This window comes from Tenrec ecaudatus, chromosome 15 (genome assembly GCF_050624435.1).
Source record: "Tenrec ecaudatus isolate mTenEca1 chromosome 15, mTenEca1.hap1, whole genome shotgun sequence".
In the NCBI taxonomy this organism is placed as follows: Eukaryota; Metazoa; Chordata; class Mammalia; order Afrosoricida; family Tenrecidae; genus Tenrec; species Tenrec ecaudatus.
Window position 1 is genome coordinate 87,970,733 of NC_134544.1, and position 14,203 is coordinate 87,984,935.

Genomic DNA, 14,203 nt, shown 5'->3' on the forward strand with positions numbered 1-14,203 from the left:
TCAGCCATCACTTTGATCCCTGCAGGGTGGGTTTACACCCTACTGATAATGGTTTCTATTGTGATCCAGAGAACAGGTCAAACTGGATCAGTGAAATCCAAAATTAGGATGCCATCCTGAACCTAGGATCCACCCATCTTGTCACCCAATCCCTCCTCTTCCTATTGCGTATATATCCCTATATCACACCCCCCCACCCCACCCATTACGGTATTACCTATAGCACAACGCTTTCTTGTGACATGTCTTCCCCTGTAATTGGGGAGTTGCACGTCCCCAGAGAATATAAAAGCCTTGGTTAGCAATAAATCTATCTCCACGTGGACTACCAAGTGAGGCTGAGGTGAGCATGCTAACATGAAATGCGTCTGACTCCATTATTTCAATTTCTCTTCTATCTCTCATGCTCTCTATAACTTTATTATAATCTTTACTTATTATCATTGTCCAATTGCGGCTACCGGACCTATGATGATGTGTTAGGGGCTGGTTTCCCTCACACATAAATTTTGAGATTTCCTTTCTGAATGAAACTTTTGCCATATTCACTACATTCTCGGGGTTTCTCTCCTGTATGAGTTCCCTGATAAACACTGAGGTCCTTCTTCCTGATAAAGCCTTTTCCACCTTCATCGCATCCATTGGACTTCTCTCCAGTATGAGGTAACTGATGTTAAGTGAGGGAATTCTTCCTGATAAAGGCTTTTCCACATTCATCACATACATGGGGTTTCTCTAGAGCAGGGGTGTCTAAATTAAAATGAACAACTTTGATTTTGTGATTTCACTCATCTTCAGTAGTTAAAGCGTTAATGAAGGAAATGGGTGTACAGCATAGCCTTGATCTTCCCTAAGTGCTATTTCCTTCATAATAATTTTTCTATTTACATTTTATTTCAGATTTTACCTCAGGGGCCACACGTGGCTTACAGGCCACCAGTTTGACAACCCTCCTCTAGAATATGAGATCGCTGATGAACAGTGATGTCTTCCTTCCAAATAAAGGCTTTGCCACATTAATTACATACATAGGTTTTCTCTCCAGTATGAATTCGCTGATGGTAAGTGAGAGAAGTCTTCCTGATAAAAGCTTTTCCACATTCACCACATTCATAGGGTTTCTCTCCAGTATGAGTTCGCTGATGATAAATGAGAGCAGTTTTCCCAGTAAAGGCTTTGCCACATTCATCACATACATAGGGTTTCTCTCCCCTATGCGTTCGCTGATGGTAAGTGAGAGCAGTCTTGCTGATAAAGGCTTTGCCACATTTATCACATACATGGGGTTTTTCTCCAGTATGAGTTCGCTGATGATAAGTGAGAGCAGTCTTGCCGATAAAGGCTTTGCCACATTTATCACATACATGGGATTTTTCTCCAGTATGAGTTCGCTGATGATAAGTGAGAGCAGTCTTCCCAGTTAAGGCTTTGCCACATTGATCACATACATAGGGTTTCTCTCCAGTATGAGTTCGCTGATGAAGAGTGAGCCTGCTCTTCCAGTTGAAGGCTTTTCCACATTTATCACATACATAGGGTTTCTCTCCAGTATGAGTTCGCTGATGATAAAGGAGAGCAGGTTTCCCAATAAATATTTTTCCACATTCATCACATACATAGGGTTTCTCTCCAGTATGAGTTCGCTGATGAACAGTGAGCTCGTTCTTCCAGTTAAAGGTTTTTCCACATTCACCACATACATGGGGTTTTTCTCCTGTATGAGTTCGTAGATGAGTTTTCAGATGTACTTTCTGAATGAAGCCTTTGCCACATTCACCACATACATGGGGCTTCTCTCTAGTATGAGTTTGTAGATGAGCTTTAAAATGTATTTTCTGAATGAAGCCTTTGCCACATGCACCACATACATAGGGTTTCTCTCCAGTATGAGTTCACTGATGAAGAGTGAGCCCATTCTTCCAGTGAAAGGCTTTTCCACATTCATCACATAAATAGGGTCTCTCTCCAGTATGAGTTCGCTGATGAACAGTGAGCTTGTACTTCCAGAGAAAGGCTTTTCCACATTCATCACATACATGGGGTTTTTCTCCTGTATGAGTCCGTAGATTTGTTTTGAGATGTGTTTTCTGAATGAAGCCTTTCCCATATTCATTACATACATGGAGTTTCTCTGCAGTATGAGTTTGCTGATGAGCAGTGAGATCACTCTTCCTGGTGAAGTCTTTCCCACATTCACTGCACACATAGGGCATCTCTGCCCATGAGTTTCACGATATCCCTTGAGATATGATTTACTGTGATAAGTTTTGTCACATTCCAAGCATTTATATCGCTTTTTTCTTTCATGAGCTTTTTGATAAAGTTCATTGAGTTTGAACACTTTATTGAATTCTTGCCCACAATGACTGCATTCATAGGTCTTATCTGGTTTATCAATGATCTCATGCTCATAGAGCAAAGACTCCTTGATGAAGGCTGTCCCACATTTATCACCTGTGTGTGGTTTCTCAATTTCATCAGATTCCTGGTGTTGAATCCACTGTGACTTCAGAAGCCTGGATTGTTCACACTCAGGAAATTTCATTTCATTAAAAAATTGCTCTTGTTCAATGTGGAGGAAAGTTTCCTCATCTTGCTTGAGCACAAATGACTTCTGTGTTTTGTTGCTTCTGTCCTGATTTAATTTCAGAATCATTAAATCTGATTTAACAATTCTTTCATATAAACTGAACATCTCATAAGTTTCCTTTGGTAGGAAATTATTTTTGTGCTGATAAACAGTACTTTCCAATGTATTAAATTTATAGCATTGTTCCATTCTGTCCATGTATCTTTCACATTTCAAGTGCTCAAGCAAATGATCATCATCTTTCTGGACATCTATAAAAGAATAGAAAATTGACTCTTTTCAACATCTTGATTTACAATGGACCCCTTAAAATATGCATTGACACAAAATAGATCTTTAGTAATAACCCTCTTATATGAATATAAATAAACACTATGCTTAATGCTTATTGTCCATTGGATGAAATACAATTGTATAAATAATCCAAATGTTAAAAATAGTTCTTGTAGAAATCAGGGTTGATATGAAAGTGATGCATGGATACAGATTAGGTATTTGCTTAAAGAGGTACATGAAAACATACAACAAATGTACTAGAAGGAACAAATTGAAACCAATAGACTGAAGGTGTGATAAGGCTTGCTAGTTCCAATTGGTAGAGGTTAGATGTATTCATTTCATCAACCTTTACTGAAAGACAACTAAATACTAGATAAAGTAGTGAATGTGAAAAATGCCAAATGTTCTACTTGGGAGAAACACATTTTTACAGGTATATAGGAAAGGTATTATGGTACAGAAACATATTCTTAATGTTTATGGAGTCTGTATTCTAGCTTACACCACTTATCTTACAGTGTTGTTCTGTGGTGGCTTGCAAGTTGTTTTGATGCCAGAAGCAATGCCACCCAGTATTTCAAATACAAGCAGGATCACCCATAGTAGAAAGGTCTTAGTAGACTCTCCAGAAATAGGGATTGGGGGAAGACATAGTGATCTACTTCTGGAACATGCAGCCCTCAGGTTTGATGGCAATGAAATAACAATGAACAAGTACTAAATCCTCAAATTACAGTCAACAATAATGATGCAGATAGAAGAAGAGCTTTGGGAACCGTCAGTACTTGACATGACATGACTGAAAAGGAAAAAAAAATAGCTGTAAACATCCTCTAATAATTGGAAAATGGCATACATGAAAATCATGAAAAATTTGCAAGTTGTCAAAACAAAATGGAATGTTAAAGATTGATAGTTTATGCATTATTCAAATTTAGTAGACCGGTACTGGCTATTTTTAATTAGATAATCAGGTGGTTTATAAAGTTGAGATTGACAAATTCAAGAAGATTGGCATCATATTCATTATCCAAAAGCACATTGAAAGATCTTCCCTGAAGGATTGGTTTGTCAGTGGTAGGCAAGACCACTTACTACCAGTGTTATTTAGATTTGTGCGCCAATTAAAGCAAACATAAAGTGAGGGATCCAGCCCAATGTGGAATGGGCCCTTAGTAGTTGCATATGCAATTAAAGAAGATAGAGCAGACAGCAAAAACGGTAGAGTTGCCTCATCTCTGGTGCCGGAATAAGAGCGCCAGGACGTTTAACAGTGAGTTCATATGGTAGCGAGGTATGCAAACCTCCAGAAGGCAAGACACAACATAACAGACAAGTGTGAATGTGGGAATATCCTGAATTTTTATTATAATCTGCCGAGAACACTTCCAACCATGGGCCTTGACAAAGTCAGTGCATGGAGGAGCATTTAAAGAAGGCTCCACCAAGGAAGGTCCCTTCCGCAAACCCCGTGAACACTTTGGAATTACTGGTCTGATATCATTATTGAAAATTGTAGCTGATGTCTGGTTCCTGATAATTTTGATCACTTACCCTTTTAGGAAACAACAGATGTCAACTGAGGAATATTCCCCAGAAGTTGAGGTTACTTCCCTTCCTATGGTTTGGAAAGATCCATGTCCTGACTGCGAGCAAAGTGTATTGTATAATAAAACTAGAAACTGGATGCCAGAAACCCCACTTAAGGAATTTATGTTCGATCCTGAGCAGGCTGAGCTAGTGCAACCAAAACTCACAGAAATCTCAGAGGCTCGTTTGGAAGCTTCTGTGTAAGACTTTTAAAAAATTATCATCCTCTTCCCACAGTTTTTCCCTTTCCTTATATTGGTTACAGCATAGGGGTTAAAATACGGCATCCCCCTCCAGGAAATAACCCAAAGAGAAATAGAGCTCCTGACCCTGATTTACCTTATACAGGGGCTTGTAATGAAAATGGCATAAGAATGGTTAACAAAGAAGGTGTACAAGTTCATTTTAGTAGTTTAAGTTTTATGGAAAGGTTAGCAAGAGGAAGGTCCCCGTGGTGTTTGAAGTCCACTAAAACAAAGCTCCCTATTGTGAGGCAACTCATATCTTGGTACAGAAAGACTTTTGGGAGTTTAATTTATGGGAACTTAGTGGAAAAGAAAGAACAAGAAATGAAAACCCTAGAGGAACAGCCCAAGAAGGAACATAAAGAACAGCCAAAGCCTGTCAAGTAATTTTTGATAATGAAATGTATTAATGCTTTAATGATTTCATAGTTAGAACAATGCACCCTAGTTGGATGAAGTGTGCTCAGTTATTGTTAGAAGGTTTATGTCTATCACCCTTGTAGTTGAGAAAGTTGTAGTTTCAAGATGTACTAATTTTTAACCAAGAATCACGATGTGATTTATGTAACTTGTCATGGTCTTGTGGCCTGAGAATTTCCTGATGAATGATCTCAGGCCATAAGCTTTAAGGCAAGAAAAAGAATATATATGCTGAAGCTTTGCATGAATAAAATTGGAACAGTCACCCGCAACCTTTGAGTCGTGTGGTTTCTGTCTCCTCGCCGATGTCATTACCCACCTTGAGGGACCCCCGGACCTTGCTGCAGATAGACTGCAAAAATAATCGTTTTATTAGGGGTTCATACAACTCTTATCATAATCCATACATACATCAATTGTGTAAAGCACATTTGTACATTCACTGCCCTTATCATACTCAAAATATTTGCTCTCCACTTAAGCCCCTGGAATCAGGTCCTCATTTTTCCCCTCCCTTCCTGCTCCCCTCTCCCTCATGAACCCTTGATAAATTATAAATTATTATTTTGTCATATCTTGCCTGTCCAACATCTCCCTTCACTCACTTTTCTGTTGTCCGTCCCCCATGGAGGAGGTCACATGTGGATCCTTTTAATCGGTTCCCCCTTTAAAACCCACCCTCCCTCTATGCTCCCAGTATCTCCACTCATACCACTGGTCCTGAAGGGATCATCCACCCTGGATTCCATGTGTTTCTGGTTCCTATCTGTACCAGTGTACACCGTCTGGCCTAGCCAGACATACAAGGTAGAATTCGGATCATGAGAGTGCGGGAGGAGGAAGCATTTAGGAACTAGAGGAAAGTTGTATTTTTCATCGTTGCTACATCACACACTGTCTGGCTGATTGCCTCCCGAAGACCCCTCTGCAAGGGGATATCCAGTGGTCTAATAATGGGCTTTGGGTCTCCACTTCGCACTCCCTCCCTTATTCACTCTGGTAAGATTTTTTGTTCTGATGATGCCTGATACCTGATCCCTTCAACACCTTGTGATAACACAGGCTGGTGTGCTTCTTCCATGTGGGCTTTGTTGCTTCTAAGCTAGATGGTCGCTTGTTTACCTTCAAGCCTTTAAGACCCCAGATACTACATCTTTTGATAGCTAGGCACCATCAGCTTTCTTAGCCACATTGACTTACGCATCCATTTGTCTTCAGTGATCATATCATGGAAGTGAGCACACAATGATATGATTTTTTGTTCTTTGATGCCTAATAACTGATCGCTTCGGCATCTCGTGATCACACAGGTGTGCTTCTTCCATGTGGGCTTTGTTGCTTCGAGCTAGATGGCCACTAGTTTACCTTGAAGCCTTTAAGACCCCAGATGCTATATCTTTTGGTAGCTGGTCACCATCAGCTTTCTTCACCACATTTGTTTATTCACCCGCTTTGTCTTCAGTGGTTGTGTCGGGAAGGTGAGCATGATAGAAGAAAATATTTTTTCATTCAGGATCTGAATTCTTTTAGACTACTTCATGATAAGTATCAGGATGTGGGAAGATGAGGGCCAAGAAGAATGGTGCAAACAAATTATTTATTCTCAGAATGAAGGAAGACTGCAAAGCCTGGTATCTAGGTGGAGAGGCATTCACAATTGTAAGCTGGAAGAGTCCCAGTTACATTCTCCTAATTAAAAATCATCCCCACAATATCCTCTCATTATAGTGTTACCTTAATGATACCTCATACCAGCACATGGCTAATTACTATCTGCCAGTAGCTTTAACTATAAGAGCAGACGTGTTGTTATTGTTCGCCCTGCTAAGGAGACAGTTACTCTACTCCACCTGCCCTCAACACTGGTCTTAAATTGCTCATCCAATTAGTTCAGGCATCCCAGATTAAAGATCCTGCCTACCTTGTTAGGTAGGTAGGGGTCTGTGAGGTGGGGAGGGGGGCTGCATGCCCTGAGATTACATAAATTAGTGAAAAATACAAAGTCTTTTTATTGCTGTCCTTCAATTACACAACCTTTTATGATACATTCAGAGGGCATTTAAGAGACAAAGGGATAGTTGATTCCTTGAGTGACAGCAACAAAGGGAAGCTGATTGTTTTTATAGCTAGGCAACTTTTAGCTGAGTAGCAAGAAGTCAGCGGCCTGTAGGAGCTGTATACTAACATCTTACTGGAGGGCATTGCGGAGAAAACTCTATCTGGGGATTGTGCATTTCAGCTCTAGCTTTATCCTTGGGGCTTGAGAAGGTTTTCTTCTAACACTAGTACTGGTCTTCCAAGCCCTGTGGTCAGGAGTATAGAGATAAGGCTGCTTTCATCCAGGTTCTGTTTTCCACAATAAAGAAATTGAGGGTGGAGGAGGGAGAGGATAAAGTGGAGCTAATACCAAGGAATTTAAGAACAAAACATTTCAAACTGTGGTAGCAATTGTATAGTACTCCTCCATGTAACTGAACTATGGGATGTTATGATATCTATAAGAGCTCCCAACAAAATATTGAAAAACATATATATTGAAAATTTCACATGAGTTTTGCAGCCTGATATTGATCAACCATACAATCATATACAGTGATGAATGTAAAATTTGGGGAAAGTATCAGTAATTGGAAAATGTAACAATAGTGACAGGACATACAAGTTTACTGATAAAATTTTGAGACTAATGATGAATTCATACCAAATTTCTTATTAAGCATCAGAAATGGTAACTATACATATGGATCTTTCGGAATGGAACAAATGAAAATCAAATCAACCACATCTATAGAAAGAAATGGTGGAAAAGCTCATTAGTCAAAACATGCCTAGGGGTTAACTGTCGAACCGAACAATTGCTCAAATCCAAGTAAAAGCAAGGAAAAGTAGCTAGATCACAGAGCTGAGAGACTACGTAAAAAATAAACTTGAGGAATAAAAGACTGATGACTGAAGACTAGTGACTGAGACCAGATGAGATGTGGGATGACACGAAAGACATCTTACATATGGAAACCAAAAGGCTACTCAAAAGGCAGAAAAGAGAGCAATGTTGAATATATTACTCATTGTTTGAATAACAGCAATAAAATCTATTGGAATATACTGCAAAAATGTTCTTTAGAAGCAGCAAAGGTCATCGTTCGTGTATTGGAACCTGTTAAGAAGGGGTGGGCCTAAGGAAGGCACACTGCATACTAAGGAATACGCAGCAGACATGTGCATAATGATAAAAAACATGCCCTTTCCACTTCCAAAATTATTGGAGGAACAGACAACTTAAAAAAAATCTTACAGGTAGAAAAAAATTTAAGGTATAGTACTAAAATATACTTTAAGCTGATAATTTTCTTGCTAGGAAGATAATTTTAGATACCTGAAAATAACAGAAGTCATAAACGTGTTTCACCAAAAGGAGTAAAATATGGAGAAACATGTCTGTTAAAGAATTCCAACAGAGAAGGCAATTTGACCATCTCTATAAGAAAACAGAAAGAACTTATATCACCTGCATGAAGAAAACTTTAAAAGAACAGGACAACAAATGAGAAAATGGACACCAAAACCTTTAGAGAAACTCCAAGGGGGGAAGCTAAGGAAGCCCAAAGGAGACCCGTTTATGGTGGGAGTTCAAGATCCAAGATGGTGCTGCATACTGCAAAGGGAAATCCATTCTTACCCAGTAGGGGAGGAATGTGCTGTGCTCAGAGGACAGTCACAAATTCAGAATTCTCTGTTTGGAGAGAGTCTAGCAAGATGGATTTTCATAGTAAAGTGGAAGCATGCAAAAGAGAAAATTTCAGAATGTTAAAGAAAGAAACTTATTCAAGCAAACATACAATAGTGTAAAACAAGTAAATGGAAATTTAATTTCATAAGAGCTACATGTCTACTTTACTCAACATCTAGAAGAATTCAAAGAAGTGTGCAATTTTATGCATTTTCTGACACCTATTATACATGTGAGCCTTCTACCAGTTGAATCAACTCCCCCAGTCAAATTGCCTTAAGGCATTTTGACCATGCATCTGAAAAAATTCCACTATAACTTGTTTCTAATACCGAACACATTTCTCTTATTCCAATTGAGAGAAAGCTTCTGAGGTGACACTACATAACCTGTTTATGAGAAATTACAGCATCTTAGTCACACTAAAATTAACCTAAAGTTTGTAAAGCCCGAAGAATGTTGTATTTCTAGGAAAATAATGTTCAAAGGAACAAAGTAAATAGTGTTTTCTCAAGGGTAGAAGGCCTACCCCACTAATCTTGGACCAGAGAATGCAATGAGAATCTATCGCTTTGAGAACACCACAGACACAGCAAGGATTTCAACACGTAAGATAGGAAAAGTCAATGACAGAGCCAATGACTTGAGAATTCTCCTCACCAATGGAAACCAGGATGCGATAGTTCTCCAACATCACATCCTGATATAGTGTCTTCTGAGCAGGGTTCAGGAGCTGCCATTCCTCCCAGGTGAACTTTACAGCCACATCATTGAATGTCAGTGATTCCTGTAGTAAGAGGAGTCTATTTAATGGTGTATTTTCCATTTGAAGATTTAAAAATATATATCTTACAGTAAAGAAATCAAAACAGTAATAAAAACTAACTGAGGACTTGGTTGAAAATATTTGACCTTATTTCTATATTCGCAACCATCAGCCCAGAAAACTAGCCCAATTTTCAGAAAGATCTCCATTGTTCTGAGAAATAAATGTTTTCAAATACACATTCTCCAGGCCAGCTAATGTGCCCCCACCCCCTACAATAATTCTCCATTAAGGAGCAGTCTTAAAGAAGGTACCATAGTAGATGAATCATTTCTGTACGGGGCTACTTCACAATGCCTGAAGGTTATCTGTAGATCAGAGCAATCAGGTTCTGTAGCCGGCCCAACATAAATGTAGTAAATGCCTGGGGAGGGGCCCAACATAAATGTAGTAAATGCCTGGGGAGGGCTCAGGGCGGGTTTGCAGTCAAGTAGCACTAGCTCAAGATGGTAACTCACACTTTCCTTATTTATACTGTTACCCGCTGATGCTATTACCCATTGACTATGCATATGCTGACGGCATGACATGCACGCCTTATGGAAAGATCTGTAAGTTCCACTATATGTACATCCATTGGAAAATACATTCACGCTCAGTCCTGACCTGGGAAGAGAGTCCCTGTGTCCTACTGTCTGCTCTCTGTCTTTTAATATTTGTCACAATTGCAATGTCACTCCAGAGGATCACTTTTCGAGTGTTGGGGACCTCCATGCCCCAAAATAATGCACCCACTCATAACATTAAAATTTTGAGTTCCAGTGAAATTGCTCAGCGTTATACTCCCACAAAGTAGATAAACACCTGTTTATTATGAAATGGAATTAGGGCTTCTACTGGTATCACCATTATAAGAGGCTCGGAACCTTCAGTGGCAATAAGTATCAGGAACATTTCAGATGGGGGAGGTCAAACATACCTCAGCTCTCCAACATTTTTTGTCAACTCTTACACAAGTCATTCCTCTCACATGACTCTTTGTCTCAATTCTGGGTCTAGTAATCTGCTGCTGTGGCCACACAAAACTCAATAGAACAAAGTGTCTATTCATGAACAAGGTTCAACTTGGGATCAGGAACAAGCAGCTTTAACCAGAACCAAGATCAGAATGTTCATGGGCAATATCTCCCTTCCTGAATGCAGAACAACTTTCTAAGTTATTAAAGGCCACTTTAGGACAAGCTCCTCTTGACAACCCTAAGACAAATTCTTCTCAGCCACCTTCAGACCGTATTGCCTTAATTTTAATTGCAAGGTCCTCTTGAACCTGCCATCTTTCACCACATGCTCTGCAAGGGCCACTCGTAGTTTTGTTGGGTGGACCTCTGGAGCCCTCCTTACCTTGCCTAGGCAGGGAAGGTGGTAGGTTAACCCAAGAAGCCATCATATCAAGAGGGAGAGAGAGAACTGCAGGCATAGTTTAAGAAGAGAGAGAGACATTTCCTGTCATCTGACTTGTTGATTTGGTTTTGTTAGCCCCTGTAGCCACACAGTTCAGAATGAACCCATGGATTAGGGATTTGCAGCTTCCAGAAATTCATGAGCCATTTCCTTGAATGACAACTGCAAGCCGCCTGTGTGAGCTAACTGGACAGCTCAATACACTCACTCTATGAGTCAACAGCTTGCTGCCTGACCTTCCCATTTGGGTTCCTCAGTCCCTGCAACCTATTATCTGACCAGATTCAACAACTTCACTTTGTGAGGCAGTGGACTGTGGTCTGACCTGGTGAGCTGGTTCATTAGCCTTTGCAAACACATGGATGAGGAGAACCTTACAGATTGATCCCTGACCTCTACACTGATTAGGGACTCACCAGCTTCCACATCATAAAGAGGGATTTATTTACTTGATGACTATTTAGTTTTGTAAAATGCTGGAGAGCAAATCATGGACCATCTTGAACCTCTACTTCATAGGGACCGGTCTACTGCTGCTCCTGCAAAATGAACCATAGTATTCACAGATCAAGAGCTGTGTAATGGAGATAAAGACAAGGGCAGATGGGACACAGTGAGAGAGCCAATGGTGACAGGTCCAGAAAGGACTTTTCAGCCAAGAAAGTGGCAGTCAAGATCAACAAGAGGATATCCCAAAGAAGTTGAGAGGATGCTATAAAGATGGAATTAAGAAATGAACCAACCTATAGAAGGAAAAATGTCTGATAGAGGACAGGGAAAACAGGCCTGCCCTGAAGAAGAGCAAATGTGCTTACATGATTCTTTAATATGAAAGCCAATGTGTAGCCTATTGATTCTGATATCAAATTACACCCTGTTATCTGTGACTCTGAAGTGTAATTAGCCCATGGCAACTGCAAAAAAAATTACTGAGCTGAGTAGGAGAGGGCTGTGGCAAAGATACTGGTGTCATAACTGGAAATCTACTGGAGGGTACAGGTCTGTCTAAGCTCTGCCTCATACAAATCCAAGCTGATGTTGATTCTCTCTCCTGCTTCCATAGTGCGAGGAGGTGAGCTGCTGTCAGCCATTTTTAAACCACTACTGCTACAGGGTCCATGTTAGATGCATTGATGAGAATGCTGCTGTTTGGGAGATTATCTAATATATAACCTTCAGAAAGAAGCTTTAAAGGAACTTACTCAAACAAAATCCCATGGAATAGTGAAAGTGAACTCTCCTAAAAAAGTGATTTTATTTCTCCTTAAAAATTATGCATAGTATATCATTTGAATGCTTCTCAGGAGCTGGCCATAGAATAATAAACTATGAGTTGGAAGATAATGTCATCCAAAGAATCCTCACTGATATATTATGTTCAATGTCAATAGTTTATGTTAATCCTATGATCAATATACTCCTAAACTTCTCCAGCCAAATATTGAAGTCAGAGTCAAAGTTTATCTCTAACTTCTAGTATTTCAAATCTCCACTTTTCCAATGAACTGAATCAGTATTACACAGGCTCCTACAATTCCAGTAGGAAATACAGAAAAGGATAAAACACATCAAAATCACCTGAGCTTTGGGCATTTTCTCTGATCCTTATAACACTGCCGGCAACTGGGATGCTCTGTTTATTTTATCTGGATCAGCTAATGATGCTCACAAATTTCAATCTCTCATGAGGACATCCCCAAAATAATAATACCAGGCGCTTCTTCCTCCTTCCTCTAAGCTGCTGGTGATGCACCATCTGCAAGCTGATGGGAGAATACAATGTGAGTAACACATAACCTGTAGGTCCAGATGCTGTTCTTTCCCTCTTTTTTTTTTTCAGCGCCACGTGGGTTTATTTGTACAACAAACAGCACAAGAAGACACCAGCGCCATGCAGGCAGCAGCCCAGGGCTCACACCAGTCCCTCTCGCCCTCACAAAGAACTCTACTTTGTGGGAGCCTGGGGGCCTTTGGGAGCTTGAGCTGGGGCAGGGGCGCCTTTGGGAGCTTTTGCTGGTGTCGTGGCCTTGGCTGGAGCATCAGCTTTGCTTTGTGCCTTGGCCTTGGGCCGGCAGAGCCTCAGACCCTTGGCAATACGTGCACGAGCCCACTTGCCAAGCTTGGGGTGGGCAATGTAGGCCAGTCCGCTGAGCTTGCGGTTGACGCCCATTGGGATCTTGGCCTTGACCTCTGTGGGCTTCACAAGATCCTTGATGGCCTCAGCGCGAGCAGCCGCAGCCTTGGCGTTGTTGGCCTGCATTTTCTTCAGGCCCTTCTTGTTGTGCTTCCTGGCGAAGCGCATGTTCCTCAGGAACTTGGGGTCCACCCCCTTAAGAGATTCGTATCGTTGTGACCGGGGTTTTTTGATGCCGTTTCTGTGCCATTTCCGGGATTGGTTGTACGTGGTGTGGTTCTTGGATTTGGCCATGTCTGCACCGACGCCTGCAGCTCCCGGAACGCCAGGGACCGGAAGAGAGAGAGAAAGTCGCGGTGCAGCCCGTTCTTTCCCTCTTAACACACAAAGTTCCCAATACTGTTAATGGTCCCCTCAATGAGTATTGGGAAGCATGCTTATAACATGAGCAAAAAAATATAAAACTCATTAATTTTAAAACATGTGAATAAAAGATTACTTTATAACAAATAGAGATTGGGCAATCAAATATAAATGTCAGAAAGAAGAAACAAAACATTTGAATCCCTACCTCACAGCACACAGAATTATCAATTCCTTACTGTGTGACTCTCAAGGAGAATAACAAATGAATCTTTAAGATAAATATGTTAATTAAAGCATCTGGAAACATTTTAAATGGGCTATATAAAGAGCTATTATAAACTAATGATTATTTTATAGAAGAACTATAAATTGTATAATCACTTTAGAAACACTTTAAAACTCACCATCAAGTAGAGTTAGACGTATAATCTGCAGATAGGACACAGGAGAACTGCTGTACAGAGCTTTCAAGACTTTAAAGGCATAACAGGATGCTAATGGCTGTGTACCTCTCACCTTGAAGATAGAAGTCCAACTCTTAGCATATGTTAAAACCAAGGCTCCATAATAAACACTTACATGACATCTATTAGATTGAAATTTATATTTATATATATATGAA

At 40.2% G+C, this 14,203-nt stretch overlaps 1 pseudogene; it reads right to left on the reverse strand.

Annotated features, from left to right (window-relative positions):
- Positions 1-926: 926 nt before the first annotated feature.
- LOC142427580 (uncharacterized) lies at positions 927-13,509 on the reverse strand (annotated as a pseudogene).
- Between the last annotated feature and the right edge of the window lie 694 nt (positions 13,510-14,203).